This window comes from Rhinopithecus roxellana, unplaced genomic scaffold (genome assembly GCF_007565055.1).
Source record: "Rhinopithecus roxellana isolate Shanxi Qingling unplaced genomic scaffold, ASM756505v1 contig399, whole genome shotgun sequence".
Lineage (NCBI taxonomy): Eukaryota > Metazoa > Chordata > Mammalia > Primates > Cercopithecidae > Rhinopithecus > Rhinopithecus roxellana.
This window is the reverse complement of record NW_022142899.1, coordinates 1-17,003: the sequence shown is the minus strand read 5'-3', so window position 1 is coordinate 17,003 and position 17,003 is coordinate 1. Positions and strand designations below refer to the sequence as shown.

Here is a 17,003-nt window from a genome sequence, read left to right as displayed (position 1 = left end):
CGCTGTGTCCTCAGGTTTTGCGCTCTGTGAATACTGTCTTTTCAATCTGCCTTTGGTTACAGAAGCAGAATTAAGGAAGTCAGAGGACCTACTGTATTTATTGAAAACAATTCCTGTATAAGTGCACCCTTGCAGTTCAAATCCATGTTGTTCAAGGCTCAGCTGTACTCAGACATGAATGAAGATGAAAACACAGCATAGCACAACTTTGGGATGCAGTAAAAGCAGTGCTAACAGGGAAATTTATAGCGGGAAATGCTTACCTTCAGAAAACCAAAAGAAAGCCGGGCGTCGTGGTTAGTGCCTGTAATCCCAGCACTTTGGGAGGCTGAGGTGAGCGAATCACCTGAGGTCAGGAGTTCGAGACTAGCCCGAACAACGTGGAGAAACCCTGTCTCTGCTGAAAAGACAAAATTAGCCGGTTGTGGTGGCAGGCGCCTGTAATCCCAGCGACTTGGGAGGCTGAAAGCCTTGGCCTTGACTTCTCTATCAAATATTTAGAGAACTGATAGTAATCTTTCCTAATCCTCTGAAAAACTGGAAGAGGAGGGAGTACTCCCTAACCCTTTCTATGAGGCTGCAATTGCCCTGATACCAAAGCAAGACAAAGATTTTACAAGAGAAAACTGTAGAAGAATATCCCATATGAAGATCGATGTATAAAAATCCTCACCATATCCTAGGACTGTGAGGTGAAATGCATCACAGAAAAGGAAAGCCAAGCAGAAGCCTAAAACTAAACCCCTAGTCTGACCGGGCGCTGGTGACTCACGCCTTTCATCCTAGCACTTTGGGTATCCTAGCACTTTGGGAAGGTGGGTGGATCACCAGAGGTTGGGAGTTCCAGACCAAACTAACCAACATGGAGAAAACCCGTCTCTACTGAAAATACAGTATTAGCCAGGTGTGATGGTTGCATGCCTGTAATCCCCAGCTACTCAGGAGGCTGAGGAAGGAGAACGGCGTGACCCCGGGAGGCGGAGCTTTCAGTGAGCCGAGATCTTGCCACTGCACTCCAGGCTGGGTGAGAGAGCGAGACTCTGTCTAGAAGAAAAAGGTAAAAAAGAAAGACAGAAAGAAAGACAACAGAAGGACGGAAGAAGGAAGGAAGGAAGGAAGGAAGGCAAAGACAGAAGAAAGAAGAAAAGAAAGAGAAAGGAAGAAGTGAGAAGAAAGAAAAGTAGAGGAAGAAAGAATGAAATAAAGAAAGATAAAGAGAGAAGAAAAGACAGAGACAGGAGAAAGAAGAAAAAGGAAGAAAGAAAGAAGAAAGAAAGACAAGAAAGAATAGGAAGAAAAAAAAGAATGAAAGAAGAGAAAGAAAGAGAGAGAAAAGAGTGAGAAAGAAGAGAGATAAAGAAGAAGAAGGAGGAAGGAAAGAGAGAAAGAGAGAAGAGAGAAAAAGAAGAGAAGACACACGAAAGAAAGAAAAAAATGAAAGATAAGGGAAAGGAAAGATAGCAAGGAAGAAAAAGAAAAAATGGAAGTAAGAGGAAGAAAGAAGAGAGAGAGAGCGAGATAGAAAGAGGAGAGAGAGATTAAGAAAGAGGAAAGAAAGAAAAAGAAATAAGCTAGAAGAAAAATATAGCAAGGGAAGAAAAAGAAAGATGAAAGTAAGAAGGAACGAAAGAAAGAGAGCGAGATGGAGAGAGATAGAAAGAAGAAAGAAAGAAGAAGAAAAGAAAGAAAAAGAAGAAAGATGAAGAAAGAAAGAAAGAAAAAGAAGATATAGAGAAGGAGAAAGGAATAAAGAAAGAAAGACAGAAAGCAAGCGAAAAGCCTACGCACCCGGTATTCCCAGGCGTCTCCCATCCAAGTACTAACCAGGCCCGACCCTGCTTAGCTTCCGAGATCAGACGAGATCGGCGCGTTCAGGGTGTATGGCCGTAGACGCCGGCACAGGCGCCTGGCTGCCCCCAAGAGCCCGGCCCAGCCCTGCCCGCCGGCTTCCAGCCGGCACCGCCAGCCCGGGTCGCCGGCTCCAATCGGGATCCCCGAGCCGCTCGCCCACGGCCTTCCCACGGCTCCGGAGCTCCCGAGCTTCCACTACGTCGGGCCGCTCGGAACAGGGAGTGCTCCGAGGCGTCAGGGCCCAGGGCCCACGATCCTGGGACCCCGTCCGGTCCTCCGCCCTGTCGCAGAGGGATTCTTTTGGATCCCTGGCCGCTGGGGAGCTGCTGCGAGGCCCCCTCTGGCCCCACCCACCCAGAGCCGTCAGGGCTGGCCAAGGGCGAACAGCCGGCCCAGCCGCGCGTGGCCTTTTTCTCACAACGCCCCCACCACGGTCGCTTGTCCCGACCAAGACCCGGCCGGTGGGCAAGAGCCCGTGGGGGCTGGGGTGTGGGGGGATGGCCCTGCTTTGCCCCGGTTGGCACTAGAGCCGGCAGCCTGATCCCGGGCGAGAGGGGCTGAGAGAAACCCAGAAACACCCCACCACCACCAGGAGCAAATCCACAGCCCCACACACAGACATACCCGGTCGCTCGCGCGCGGTAACCCACACACGCGCGCGCGCTCACACAGACATCACACACACGCGCGCGCGCGCGCACACACACACACAGACCACACGCGCACGCACACCACGCACAGACACACACACACACACACACAGACACACACATGCATGCACCACACAAACGGCTTGAAGGAGAGCAAGGAAGGGATAGATGGAGAGATTGAAACCCAGGGAGGGAGAGAGACAGCGATCGAGAGAGACAGGGGAGGTGGAGAGGTAAAGAGACAGAGAGAGGCAGAGACAGAGAGAGGGACAGAGAGACAGAGAGAGACAGAGAGAGAGAGAGAGAGAGAGAGAGAGAGAGAGAGAGAGAGAGAGAGGAAAGGCGACAGAAGTAGCGCGAGGTGCAGGGGCAAACCCAGAAGAGAGAGGGGCAGGGAGCTAGAGAGCGAGAGCGATAGAGCCTTGGAGAGGGAGCGCCGTGCTCCGGTAGGCAGGGCCCTTTTGAACAGGCCGGGATAGGGTGGAGGGGACTTGGGCTGGGCCAGAACAGGGTGGCCAGGCCGTCCATGCGAGAGGAGCAACGGAGCGCTGAGACGGGTTTTGTCTTGGATTAATGGCTTGCTTTGGGGGTGGGTTTCGTAGGCTCCTTCCTGTGTTGGCACCTCCCTGTGCTCTTGGTGCGGTGCGGTGGGCCCCTTGATTTGCAGAGTGCGCCCGCCCTTTTGGCGGGAGCCGTGGCACCGGGCGTGCCCACGGGGCCCGAGGCCTGGGTCTCTGGCGTGTCCTCGGGACTGGAGTTTACACGAAGTTGGTGGCAATGGGAATCCGGGTGCCCAGGGACTGTTTTCCTGGTGGCTGGCGAAGCAATGTCCTTCCCCCGGATAAAGCAGCCCCTGCGTTCTGGAGCGGAGGTCTTGGCTGGCGTCTGTGGCACCCGCTGGCCCTGCCCGCCCCTTCTCCCGGTTTGGAAGGTTGCGGCGGCGCCCGCCCGACGAGTGGATTGAATCGCCTGGGCGTTCCGGGAGCGGGAAGGCACCGGGAACGGCAGGGAACCCGCGCCTGCGCCTTTGGGCTCCGGCCCCCTGCCCTCCAGGGCTGGAGCCGGGCTCGGGCTCCTGGCCGGGCGGCGGCGAGGCGGAAGCGGTGGGATGCCGCTGCCCGGTGGTGCTTTGGTGGCGGACCCCCAGGAGGAGGTCCCCGGCTGCGGCGGGGGTGTAGGCGGGCGACAAAGGGGGAGCAGAGTCCGGGGAGTTCGGGAAGCATGGCGATAGTAGGGGCAAGGGAGGGAGAGGGGAAGCCACAAAAGCCTACAGCAGGCCGGGCGCGGTGGATCACGCCTGTAATCCCAGCACTTTGGGAGGCCGAGGCGGGTGGATCACGAGGTCAGGAGATCCAGACCCGCCTGGCTAACACGGTGAAACCCCGTCTCTACTAAAGCTACAAAACATGAGCCGGAGCCGGGCGCGGTGGCGGGCGCCTGTAGTCCCAGCCGCTTGGGAGGCTGAGGCAGGAGAATGGCGTGAACCCGGGAGGCGGAGCTTGCAGTGAGCCGAGATCTTGCCACTGCGCTCCAGGCTGGGTGACTGAGCGAGACTCCGTCTGGAAGAAAAAGTAAAGAGAGAAAGAGGAAAGAAAGAAGGAAAGAAAGAAAGAAAGAAAGAGAAAGGAAGAAAAGAAAGTGAGAAAAAAGAAAAGCAAGAAAAATGGAAAGAACGAGAGAAAGAGAAAGAGAGAGAAAGAGACAGAGAGATAGGAGAAGAAAGAATAAAGAAAGAGAAAGAAAGAAGAGAAAGATAGCAAGGGAAGAAAAAGAAAAGAAGGAAAGAAGAGAGAGAGAGAGAGCAAGAAAGAAGAGGGAGAAAGAAGGAAAGAAATAAAGAAAACAAAGAGAGAAAGAAAGTAGGAAGGAACAAAGAGATAGAGAGAGAGGAAGAAAGAAAGCAAGAAGAAGGAAAGACATAGAAGAAAGAAAGAGAGATAAAGAAAGAAAGGAAAGATAGTAAGGGAAGAAAAAGAAAAGAATGAAAGTAAGAAGTAAAGAAAGAAAGAAGGAAAGACAGAAGACAGCAAGAAAGCAAGACAGTAAGAAAGAAGAAGATAAAGAAAGAAAGGAAGCTAGGAAGGGAAGAAAAAGAAAAGAATGAAAGTAAGAAGGAGAGAAAAAGAAAGAGAGAGAAAGAACGAGATAGAAAGAGGGAGAGATAGAAAGAAAGAAGAGAGAAAGAGAGAAGAAAGAAGAAAGAAAGAAAGAAAGAAGGAAAGAAAGGAAGAAGGGAGAGCGAGAGAAGGGAAGAAAGGAAGGTAGAAAAGAAAGCAAGCAAGACAAGAAAGCAAGCAAAAAAGCCTACAGCACCCGGTATTCCCAGGCGGTCTCCCATCCAAGTACTAACCAGGCCCGACCCTGCTTAGCTTCACGAGATCAGAAGAGATCGGGCGCGTTCAGGGTGGTATGGCCGTAGACGCCAGCACGGGCGCCTGGCTGCCCCAAGAGCCCGGCCCAGGCCTGCCCGCCGGCTTCCAGCTCGCAGCGCCAGCCCGGGGTCGCCGGGCTCCGATCGGGACCCCCGAACCGCTCGCCCGCGGCCTTTCCCCGGCTCCCGAGCTCCCGAGCTTCCACCACGTCGGGCCCGCTCGGAACAGGGAGTGCTCCGAGGCGTCAGGGCCCAGGGCCCACGATCCTGGGACCCCGTCCGGTCCTCCGCCCTGTCGCGGAGGTATTCTTTTGGATCCCTGGCCGCCGGGGAGCCCCTGCGAGGCCCCCTCTTGCCCCCCACCCGGAGCCGTCAAGGCTGGCGAAGGGCGAACAGCGTATCAAGTATCTTCTCTGACCACAACAAAATAGACTTAAAAATCAATAATAGAAGTAAAACTGATAAACTGACCCTTTTTCTTTCTGGAAAGTAAAGAACACACTGCTATGGTCTGAATTCCCCCAAAATTTATATGCTGAAATTTATTTGCCGATATGATAGTATTCAGAGGTGGGCACTGGCCTGGGGTGGTGGCTAACGCTGTAATCCCAGCACTTTGGAAGGGAAAGGCAGTCAGATTGTTCGAGCCCAGGAGTTCAAGACCAGCCAGGGCAAAATGGGCAAAACCTTGTCTCTACAAAAAATACAAAATTAGGTGGGGCGTGCTGGTGCAGGCCTGTAGTCCCCAGCTACTCAGGAGGCTGAAGCAGGAGGACTGGTTGAGCCTGGGAGGTCAAGGCTGCCGTCAGCCATGATCAGGCTACAGGCTACTGCACTGCAGAAGGGGCAATAGAATGAGACCCTGTCTCAAATAAATGGACTAAATAAATAAATAAAAGGGTAAAGAGGTGGGTTCTTTAGGAGGCGATTATCTCATGAGGATAGAAGTCCTTATGGATGAAATTAGAGCCCTTAGAAAAGGACTTGAGTGGCTTCATTCCCTCCGTCTCCTCCGTGTGGGGACACAATGTTCTTCCCCTCTGAAAGATGAAGCAACATTGTGTCATCTGGGAAGGAGAGACTGGGCCCTCGTTAGACACTGAATGGGCTGATGACTTGATCTTGGACACCCCAGCCTTTAGAACTGAGAGAAATAAATGTCTGTTTTTTATAAATTACCCAGCCTCAGATATTTGAACGGATTAAGATATTTTCTTAAACAACCAATGGGTTAAAGAAGAAACCACAAGAGAAATCAGAAAATACAGTTGGGTGTCAGTATCCACAGGGGATTGGTTCCAGGACCCCATAAGTAGGCCAACATCCACACAGAGTCAAGTGTTGCAGTTGGCCCTGTAAAACCTGGGCATTAAAAAAGTTAGGCCGCTGTGTCCTCAGGTTTTGCGCTCTGTGAATACTGTCTTTTCAATCTGCCTTTGGTTACAGAAGCAGAATTAAGGAAGTCAGAGGACCTACTGTATTTATTGAAAACAATTCCTGTATAAGTGCACCCTTGCAGTTCAAATCCATGTTGTTCAAGGCTCAGCTGTACTCAGACATGAATGAAGATGAAAACACAGCATAGCACAACTTTGGGATGCAGTAAAAGCAGTGCTAACAGGGAAATTTATAGCGGGAAATGCTTACCTTCAGAAAACCAAAAGAAAGCCGGGCGTCGTGGTTAGTGCCTGTAATCCCAGCACTTTGGGAGGCTGAGGTGAGCGAATCACCTGAGGTCAGGAGTTCGAGACTAGCCCGAACAACGTGGAGAAACCCTGTCTCTGCTGAAAAGACAAAATTAGCCGGTTGTGGTGGCAGGCGCCTGTAATCCCAGCGACTTGGGAGGCTGAAAGCCTTGGCCTTGACTTCTCTATCAAATATTTAGAGAACTGATAGTAATCTTTCCTAATCCTCTGAAAAACTGGAAGAGGAGGGAGTACTCCCTAACCCTTTCTATGAGGCTACAATTGCCCTGATACCAAAGCAAGACAAAGATTTTACAAGAGAAAACTGTAGAAGAATATCCCATATGAAGATCGATGTATAAAAATCCTCACCATATCCTAGGACTGTGAGGTGAAATGCATCACAGAAAAGGAAAGCCAAGCAGAAGCCTAAAACTAAACCCCTAGTCTGACCGGGCGCTGGTGACTCACGCCTTTCATCCTAGCACTTTGGGTATCCTAGCACTTTGGGAAGGTGGGTGGATCACCAGAGGTTGGGAGTTCCAGACCAAACTAACCAACATGGAGAAAACCCGTCTCTACTGAAAATACAGTATTAGCCAGGTGTGATGGTGCATGCCTGTAATCCCAGCTACTCAGGAGGCTGAGGAAGGAGAACGGCGTGACCCCGGGAGGCGGAGCTTTCAGTGAGCCGAGATCTTGCCACTGCACTCCAGGCTGGGTGAGAGAGCGAGACTCTGTCTAGAAGAAAAAGGTAAAAAAGAAAGACAGAAAGAAAAACAGACAGAAGGACGGAAGGAAGGAAGGAAGGAAGGAAGGAAGGAAGAAGGAAGGAAGGAAGGAAGAGGCAAAGACAGAAGAAAGAAGAAAAGAAAGAAAGGAAGAAAGTGAGAAAGAAAGAAAAGTAAGAGGAAAGGAAAGAATGAAATAAAGAAAGATAAGAGAGAGAAAGAAAAGACAGAGAGACAGGAGAAAGAAAGAAAGAAGGAAAGAAAGAAAGAAGAAAGAAAGACAAGAAGATAGGAAGGGAAGAAAAAGAAAAGAATGAAAGAAAGAAGGAAAGAGAGAGAAGAAAGAGAAAAAAAGGAGAGAGAAAGAAAGAAGGAAAGGAGGAAGGAAAGAGAAAGAGAGACAGAGAGAAAGAAAGAAAAAGAAGACACAAAAAAAAAAAAAAAGATAAAGGAGAAAGAATAGCAAGAAAAAAAGAAAAAATGGAAGTAAGAAGGAAAGAAAAAAGAAGAGCGAGATAGAAAGAGGAGAGATATATAATAAGAAATAAAAATAAAGAAAGATATCTAAATAAAGAAGAAATATCAAGGAATAAAAAGAAAGATTAAATTAATAATTACTAAATAAATATAAATATCTTATGTAATATATAAAAATTGAAAGAAAAAAAATAAAGAAAATAAAGAATATATAAATAAAGGAAAGAATAAGAAAAAATAAAGAAAAATAATATTATACTTTAGAAAGAAGGTAGAAAGAAAGAAAGACAAAAAGCAAGCGAAAGCCTACATCACCCGGTATTCCCAGGCGGTCTCCCATCCAAGTACTAACCCAGGCCCGGACCCTGCTTATAGCTTCGAGAATCAAACGAGATCGGGCGCGTTCAGGTTGGTATGGCCGTAGACGCCCGGACAGGCGCCTGGCTGCCCCAAGAGCAGGGCCCAGCCCTGCCCGCCCGGCTTCCAGCCGGGCACCAGCCAGCCCGGGGTCGCCGGGCTCCAATCGAGAATTCCCCGAGCCGCCGCAACCCACGGGCCTTCCCACGGCTGCCCGGAGCTCCCGAGCTTCCACTACGTCGGGCCGCTCGGAACAGGGAGTGCTCCGAGGCGTCAGGGCCCAGGGCCCACGATCCTGGGACCCCGTCCGGTCCTCCGCCCTGTCGCAGAGGGATTCTTTTGGATCCCTGGCCGCTGGGGAGCTGCTGCGAGGCCCCCTCTGGCCCCACCCACCCAGAGCCGTCAGGGCTGGCCAAGGGCGAACAGCCGGCCCAGCCGCGCGTGGCCTTTTTCTCACAACGCCCCCACCACGGTCGCTTGTCCCGACCAAGACCCGGCCGGTGGGCAAGAGCCCGTGGGGGCTGGGGTGTGGGGGGATGGCCCTGCTTTGCCCCGGGTTGGCACTAGAGCCGGCAGCCTGATCCCGGGCGAGAGGGGCTGAGAGAAACCCAGAAACACCCCACCACCACCAGGAGCAAATCCACAGCCCCACACACAGACATACCCGGTCGCTCGCGCGCGGGAACCCACACACGCGCGCGCGCTCACACACAGACACACACACCACACTCGCGCGCGCGCGCGCACACACACACACAGACACACACGCGCACGCACACACGCACAGACACACACACACACACACACACAGACACACACATGCATGCACACACAAACGGCTTGAAGGAGAGCAAGGAAGGGATAGATGGAGAGATTGAAACCCAGGGAGGGAGAGAGACAGCGATCGAGAGAGACAGGGGAGGTGGAGAGGTAAAGAGACAGAGAGAGGCAGAGACAGAGAGAGGGACAGAGAGACAGAGAGAGACAGAGAGAGAGAGAGAGAGAGAGAGAGAGAGAGAGAGAGAGAGAGAGAGAGAGAGAGAGGAAAGGCGACAGAAGTAGCGCGAGGTGCAGGGGCAAACCCAGAAGAGAGAGGGGCAGGGAGCTAGAGAGCGAGAGCGATAGAGCCTTGGAGAGGGAGCGCCCTGCTCCGGTAGGCAGGGCCCTTTTGAACAGGCCGGGATAGGGTGGAGGGGACTTGGGCTGGGCCAGAACAGGGTGGCCAGGCCGTCCATGCGAGAGGAGCAACGGAGCGCTGAGACGGGTTTTGTCTTGGATTAATGGCTTGCTTTGGGGGTGGGTTTCGTAGGCTCCTTCCTGTGTTGGCACCTCCCTGTGCTCTTGGTGCGGTGCGGTGGGCCCCTTGATTTGCAGAGTGCGCCCGCCCTTTTGGCGGGAGCCGTGGCACCGGGCGTGCCCACGGGGCCCGAGGCCTGGGTCTCTGGCGTGTCCTCGGGACTGGAGTTTACACGAAGTTGGTGGCAATGGGAATCCGGGTGCCCAGGGACTGTTTTCCTGGTGGCTGGCGAAGCAATGTCCTTCCCCCGGATAAAGCAGCCCCTGCGTTCTGGAGCGGAGGTCTTGGCTGGCGTCTGTGGCACCCGCTGGCCCTGCCCGCCCCTTCTCCCGGTTTGGAAGGTTGCGGCGGCGCCCGCCCGACGAGTGGATTGAATCGCCTGGGCGTTCCGGGAGCGGGAAGGCACCGGGAACGGCAGGGAACCCGCGCCTGCGCCTTTGGGCTCCGGCCCCCTGCCCTCCAGGGCTGGAGCCGGGCTCGGGCTCCTGGCCGGGCGGCGGCGAGGCGGAAGCGGTGGGATGCCGCTGCCCGGTGGTGCTTTGGTGGCGGACCCCCAGGAGGAGGTCCCCGGCTGCGGCGGGGGTGTAGGCGGGCGACAAAGGGGGAGCAGAGTCCGGGGAGTTCGGGAAGCATGGCGATAGTAGGGGCAAGGGAGGGAGAGGGGAAGCCACAAAAGCCTACAGCAGGCCGGGCGCGGTGGATCACGCCTGTAATCCCAGCACTTTGGGAGGCCGAGGCGGGTGGATCACGAGGTCAGGAGATCCAGACCCGCCTGGCTAACACGGTGAAACCCCGTCTCTACTAAAGCTACAAAACATGAGCCGGAGCCGGGCGCGGTGGCGGGCGCCTGTAGTCCCAGCCGCTTGGGAGGCTGAGGCAGGAGAATGGCGTGAACCCGGGAGGCGGAGCTTGCAGTGAGCCGAGATCTTGCCACTGCGCTCCAGGCTGGGTGACTGAGCGAGACTCCGTCTGGAAGAAAAAGTAAAGAGAGAAAGAAGGAAAGAAAGAAGGAAAGAAGAAAGAAAGAAAGAGAAAGGAAGAAAAGAAAGTGAGAAAAAGAAAAGCAAGAAAAATGGAAAGAACGAGAGAAAGAGAAAGAGAGAGAAAGAGACAGAGAGATAGGAGAAAGAAAGAATAAAGAAAGAGAAAGAAAGAAGAGAAAGATAGCAAGGGAAGAAAAAGAAAGAAGGAAAGAAAGAGAGAGAGAGAGAGCAAGAAAGAAAGAGGGAGAAAGAAGGAAAGAAATAAAGAAAACAAAGAGAGAAGAAAGTAGGAAGGAAAAAAGAGATAAGAGAGAGAGGAAGAAAGAAAGCAAGAAAGAAGGAAAGACAGAAGAAAGAAAGAGAGATAAAGAAAGAAAGGAAAGATAGTAAGGGAAGAAAAAGAACAAGAATGAAAGTAAGAAGGAAAGAAAGAAAGAAGGAAAGACAGAAGACAGCAAGAAAGCAAGACAGTAAGAAAGAAGAAAGATAAAGAAAGAAAGGAAAGCTAGGAAGGGAAGAAAAAAAAAAAAATAAGAAGAGAGAAAAAAGAAAGAGAGAGAAAAACGATATAGAAAAGGGAGATATAAAAAAAAAAAAAGAGAGAAAAAAAAAAAAAAAAAAAAAAAAGAAAGAAAAAAAAAAAAGGAAGAAAAAAAAAGGAATAGAAAAAAAGCAAGCAAGACAAGAAAGCAAGCAAAAACCTACAGCACCCGGTATTCCCAGGCGGTCTCCCATCCAAGTACTAACCAGACCCCTGCTTAGCCTCCGAGAGCAGAGGAGATAAGGCGCGTTCAGGTGGTATGGCCGTAGACGCCAGCACGGGCGCCTGGCTGCCCCAAGAGCCCGGCCCAGGCCTGCCCGCCGGCTTCCAGCTCGCAGCGCCAGCCCGGGGTCGCCGGGCTCCGATCGGGACCCCCGAACCGCTCGCCCGCGGCCTTTCCCCGGCTCCCGAGCTCCCGAGCTTCCACCACGTCGGGCCCGCTCGGAACAGGGAGTGCTCCGAGGCGTCAGGGCCCAGGGCCCACGATCCTGGGACCCCGTCCGGTCCTCCGCCCTGTCGCGGAGGTATTCTTTTGGATCCCTGGCCGCCGGGGAGCCCCTGCGAGGCCCCCTCTTGCCCCCCCACCCGGAGCCGTCAAGGCTGGCGAAGGGCGAACAGCGTATCAAGTATCTTCTCTGACCACAACAAAATAGACTTAAAAATCAATAATAGAAGTAAAACTGATAAACTGACCCTTTTTCTTTCTGGAAAGTAAAGAACACACTGCTATGGTCTGAATGTCCCCCAAAATTTATATGCTGAAATTTATTTGCCGATATGATAGTATTCAGAGGTGGGCACTGGCCTGGGGTGGTGGCTAACGCTGTAATCCCAGCACTTTGGAAGGGAAAGGCAGTCAGATTGTTCGAGCCCAGGAGTTCAAGACCAGCCAGGGCAAAATGGCAAAACCTTGTCTCTACAAAAAATACAAAATTAGGTGGGCGTGCTGGTGCAGGCCTGTAGTCCCAGCTACTCAGGAGGCTGAAGCAGGAGGACTGGTTGAGCCTGGGAGGTCAAGGCTGCCGTCAGCCATGATCAGGCTACAGGCTACTGCACTGCAGAAGGGGCAATAGAATGAGACCCTGTCTCAAATAAATGGATAAATAAATAAATAAAAGGGTAAAGAGGTGGGTTCTTTAGGAGGCGATTATCTCATGAGGATAGAAGTCCTTATGGATGAAATTAGAGCCCTTAGAAAAGGACTTGAGTGGCTTCATTCCCTCCGTCTCCTCCGTGTGGGGACACAATGTTCTTCCCCTCTGAAAGATGAAGCAACATTGTGTCATCTGGGAAGGAGAGACTGGGCCCTCGTTAGACACTGAATGGGCTGATGACTTGATCTTGGACACCCCAGCCTTTAGAACTGAGAGAAATAAATGTCTGTTTTTTATAAATTACCCAGCCTCAGATATTTGAACGGATTAAGATATTTTCTTAAACAACCAATGGGTTAAAGAAGAAACCACAAGAGAAATCAGAAAATACAGTTGGGTGTCAGTATCCACAGGGGATTGGTTCCAGGACCCCATAAGTAGGCCAACATCCACACAGAGTCAAGTGTTGCAGTTGGCCCTGTAAAACCTGGGCATTAAAAAAGTTAGGCCGCTGTGTCCTCAGGTTTTGCGCTCTGTGAATACTGTCTTTTCAATCTGCCTTTGGTTACAGAAGCAGAATTAAGGAAGTCAGAGGACCTACTGTATTTATTGAAAACAATTCCTGTATAAGTGCACCCTTGCAGTTCAAATCCATGTTGTTCAAGGCTCAGCTGTACTCAGACATGAATGAAGATGAAAACACAGCATAGCACAACTTTGGGATGCAGTAAAAGCAGTGCTAACAGGGAAATTTATAGCGGGAAATGCTTACCTTCAGAAAACCAAAAGAAAGCCGGGCGTCGTGGTTAGTGCCTGTAATCCCAGCACTTTGGGAGGCTGAGGTGAGCGAATCACCTGAGGTCAGGAGTTCGAGACTAGCCCGAACAACGTGGAGAAACCCTGTCTCTGCTGAAAAGACAAAATTAGCCGGTTGTGGTGGCAGGCGCCTGTAATCCCAGCGACTTGGGAGGCTGAAAGCCTTGGCCTTGACTTCTCTATCAAATATTTAGAGAACTGATAGTAATCTTTCCTAATCCTCTGAAAAACTGGAAGAGGAGGGAGTACTCCCTAACCCTTTCTATGAGGCTACAATTGCCCTGATACCAAAGCAAGACAAAGATTTTACAAGAGAAAACTGTAGAAGAATATCCCATATGAAGATCGATGTATAAAAATCCTCACCATATCCTAGGACTGTGAGGTGAAATGCATCACAGAAAAGGAAAGCCAAGCAGAAGCCTAAAACTAAACCCCTAGTCTGACCGGGCGCTGGTGACTCACGCCTTTCATCCTAGCACTTTGGGTATCCTAGCACTTTGGGAAGGTGGGTGGATCACCAGAGGTTGGGAGTTCCAGACCAAACTAACCAACATGGAGAAAACCCGTCTCTACTGAAAATACAGTATTAGCCAGGTGTGATGGTGCATGCCTGTAATCCCAGCTACTCAGGAGGCTGAGGAAGGAGAACGGCGTGACCCCGGGAGGCGGAGCTTTCAGTGAGCCGAGATCTTGCCACTGCACTCCAGGCTGGGTGAGAGAGCGAGACTCTGTCTAGAAGAAAAAGGTAAAAAAGAAAGACAGAAAGAAAGACAGACAGAAAGGACGGAAGGAAGGAAGGAAGGAAGGAAGGAAGGAAGGAAGGAAGGAAGGAAGGAAGGAGGCAAAGACAGAAGAAAGAAGAAAAGAAAGAGAAAGGAAGAAAGTGAGAAAGAAAGAAAAGTAAGAGGAAAGGAAAGAATGAAATAAAGAAAGATAAAGAGAGAGAAAGAAAAAGACAGAGAGACAGGAGAAAGAAAGAAAGAAGGAAAGAAAGAAAGAAGAAAGAAAGAAAAGAAAGATAGGAAGGGAAGAAAAAGAAAGAATGAAAGAAAGAAGGAAAGAAAGAGAGAGAAAAGAGTGAGAAAGAAAGAGGGAGAGAAAGAAAAAAAAAAAAAGATAGAAAGAGAACAGAGAAAGAAAGAAAAAAGAAAAAGACACACGAAAAAAAAAAATGAAATATAAATAGAAAGAAAGATAGCAATAAAAAAAAAAAATTAATAATAAAAAGAAAAATATATATAGAAATAGCTAGATATAAATAGATATAGAGATATAAATAAATAAAAAAATAAAAAAAATAGCTAAAGAAAAAAATATAGCAATTAATAAAAAGAAAATATAAATAAGAAGAACTAAATAAATATAAATATCGAGATTTAGATATATATAAAAAATAAAAAATAAAGAATAATAAAAAGAAATAAAATAAAAAAAAAATAAAAAATAAAAATAAAAATATATATTATATAAAAAAATAATAAAATAAAAAACAATAAATCAAGCGAAAAAGCCTACAGCACCCGGTATTCCCAGGCGGTCTCCCATCCAAGTACTAACCAGGCCCGACCCTGCTTAGCTTCCGAGATCAGACGAGATCGGGCGCGTTCAGGGTGGTATGGCCGTAGACGCCGGCAGAGGCGCCTGGCTGCCCCAAGAGCCCGGCCCAGCCATGCCCGCCGGCTTCCAGCCGGCACCGCCAGCCCGGGGTCGCCGGGCTCGGATCCGGACCCCCGAGCCACTCGCCCACGGCCTTCCCACGGCTCCGGAGCTCCCGAGCTTCCACTACGTCGGGCCGCTCGGAACAGGGAGTGCTCCGAGGCGTCAGGGCCCAGGGCCCACGATCCTGGGACCCCGTCCGGTCCTCCGCCCTGTCGCGGAGGTATTCTTTGGATCCCTGGCCGCCGGGGAGCCCTGCGAGGCCCCCTCTTGCCCCCCCCACCCAGAGCCGTCAGGCTGGCGAAGGGCGAACAGCGTATCAAGTATCTTCTCTGACCACAAACAAAATAGACTTAAAAAATCAATAATAGAAGTAAAACTGATAAACTGACCCTTTTTCTTTCTGGAAAGTAAAGAACACACTGCTATGGTCTGAATGTCCCCCAAAATTTATATGCTGAAATTTATTTGGCCGATATGATAGTATTCAGAGGTGGGCACTGGCCTGGGGTGGTGGCTAACGCTGTAATCCCAGCACTTTGGAAGGGAAAGGCAGTCAGATTGTTCGAGCCCAGGAGTTCAAGACCAGCCAGGGCAAAATGGCAAAACCTTGTCTCTACAAAAAATACAAAATTAGGTGGGCGTGCTGGTGCAGGCCTGTAGTCCCAGCTACTCAGGAGGCTGAAGCAGGAGGACTGGTTGAGCCTGGGAGGTCAAGGCTGCCGTCAGCCATGATCAGGCTACAGGCTACTGCACTGCAGAAGGGGCAATAGAATGAGACCCTGTCTCAAATAAATGGATAAATAAATAAATAAAAGGGTAAAGAGGTGGGTTCTTTAGGGAGGGCGATTATCTCATGAGGATAGAAGTCCTTATGGATGAAATTAGAGCCCTTAGAAAAGGACTTGAGTGGCTTCATTCCCTCCGTCTCCTCCGTGTGGGGACACAATGTTCTTCCCCTCTGAAAGATGAAGCAACATTGTGTCATCTTGGAAGGAGAGACTGGGCCCTCGTTAGACACTGAATGGGCTGATGACTTGATCTTGGACACCCCAGCCTTTAGAACTGAGAGAAATAAATTGTCTGTTTTTTATAAATTACCCAGCCTCAGATATTTGAACGGATTAAGATATTTTCTTAAACAACCAATGGGTTAAAGAAGAAACCACAAGAGAATCAGAAAATACAGTTGGGTGTCAGTATCCACAGGGGATTGGTTCCAGGACCCCATAAGTAGGCCAACATCCACACAGAGTCAAGTGTTTGCAGTTGGCCCTGTAAAACCTGGGCATTAAAAAAGTTAGGCCGCTGTGTCCTCAGGTTTGCGCTCTGTGAATACTGTCTTTTCAATCTGCCTTGGTTACAGAAGCAGAATTAAGGAAGTCAGAGGACCTACTGTATTTATTGAAAACAATTCCTGTATAAGTGCACCCTTGCAGTTCAAATCCATGTTGTTCAAAGGCTCAGCTGTACTCAGACATGAATGAAGATGAAAACACAGCATAGCACAACTTTGGGATGCAGTAAAAGCAGTGCTAACAGGGAAATTTATAGCGGGAAATGCTTACCTTCAGAAAACCAAAAGAAAGCCGGGCGTCGTGGTTAGTGCCTGTAATCCCAGCACTTTGGGAGGCTGAGGTGAGCGAATCACCTGAGGTCAGGAGTTCGAGACTAGCCCGAACAACGTGGAGAAACCCTGTCTCTGCTGAAAAGACAAAATTAGCCGGTTGTGGTGGCAGGCGCCTGTAATCCCAGCGACTTGGGAGGCTGAAAGCCTTGGCTTCTCTATCAAATATTTAGAGAACTGATAGTAATCTTTCCTAATCCTCTGAAAAACTGGAAGAGGAGGGAGTACTCCCTAACCCTTTCTATGAGGCTACAATTGCCCTGATACCAAAGCAAGACAAAGATTTTACAAGAGAAAACTGTAGAAGATATCCCATATGAAGATCGATGTATAAAAATCCTCACCATATCCTAGGACTGTGAGGTGAAATGCATCACAGAAAGGAAAGCCAAGCAGAAGCCTAAAACTAAAACCCCTAGTCTGACCGGGCGCTGGCTGACTCACGCCTTTCATCCTAGCACTTTGGGTTCCTAGCACTTTGGGAAGGTGGGTGGATCACCAGAGGTTGGGAGTTCCAGACCAAACTAACCAACATGGAGAAAACCCGTCTCTACTGAAAATACAGTATTAGCCAGGTGTGATGGTGCATGCCTGTAATCCCAGCTACTCAGGAGGCTGAGGAAGGAGAACGGCTGACCCCGGGAGGCGGAGCTTTCAGTGAGCCGAGATCTTGCCACTGCACTCCAGGCTGGGTGAGAGAGCGAGACTCTGTCTAGAAGAAAAAGGTAAAAAAGAAAGACAGAAAGAAAACAGACAGAAAGGACGGAAGGAAGGAAGGAAGGAGAAGGAAGGAAGGAAGGAAGGAAGAGCAAAGACAGAAGAAAAAAAGACAGAAGAAAGAAAAGTGAGAAAGAAAGAAAGAAG

The 17,003-nt window shown here is 50.0% G+C and overlaps 2 non-coding genes and 2 pseudogenes across 2 annotated transcripts; all 4 read right to left on the bottom strand.

The window, feature by feature from the left end:
- Window positions 1–1,777: 1,777 nt before the first annotated feature.
- Window positions 1,778–1,892, bottom strand: LOC115895953 (annotated as a pseudogene).
- Window positions 1,893–4,802: 2,910 nt separating this feature from the next.
- LOC115895952 lies at window positions 4,803–4,922 on the bottom strand. The gene has a single exon (XR_004056003.1). It is a non-coding gene; the product is annotated as a 5S ribosomal RNA (ribosomal RNA).
- Window positions 4,923–11,100: 6,178 nt separating this feature from the next.
- Window positions 11,101–11,214, bottom strand: LOC115895954 (annotated as a pseudogene).
- A 3,150-nt stretch (window positions 11,215–14,364) lies between these two features.
- LOC115895951 lies at window positions 14,365–14,483 on the bottom strand. The gene has a single exon (XR_004056002.1). It is a non-coding gene; the product is annotated as a 5S ribosomal RNA (ribosomal RNA).
- Between the last annotated feature and the right edge of the window lie 2,520 nt (window positions 14,484–17,003).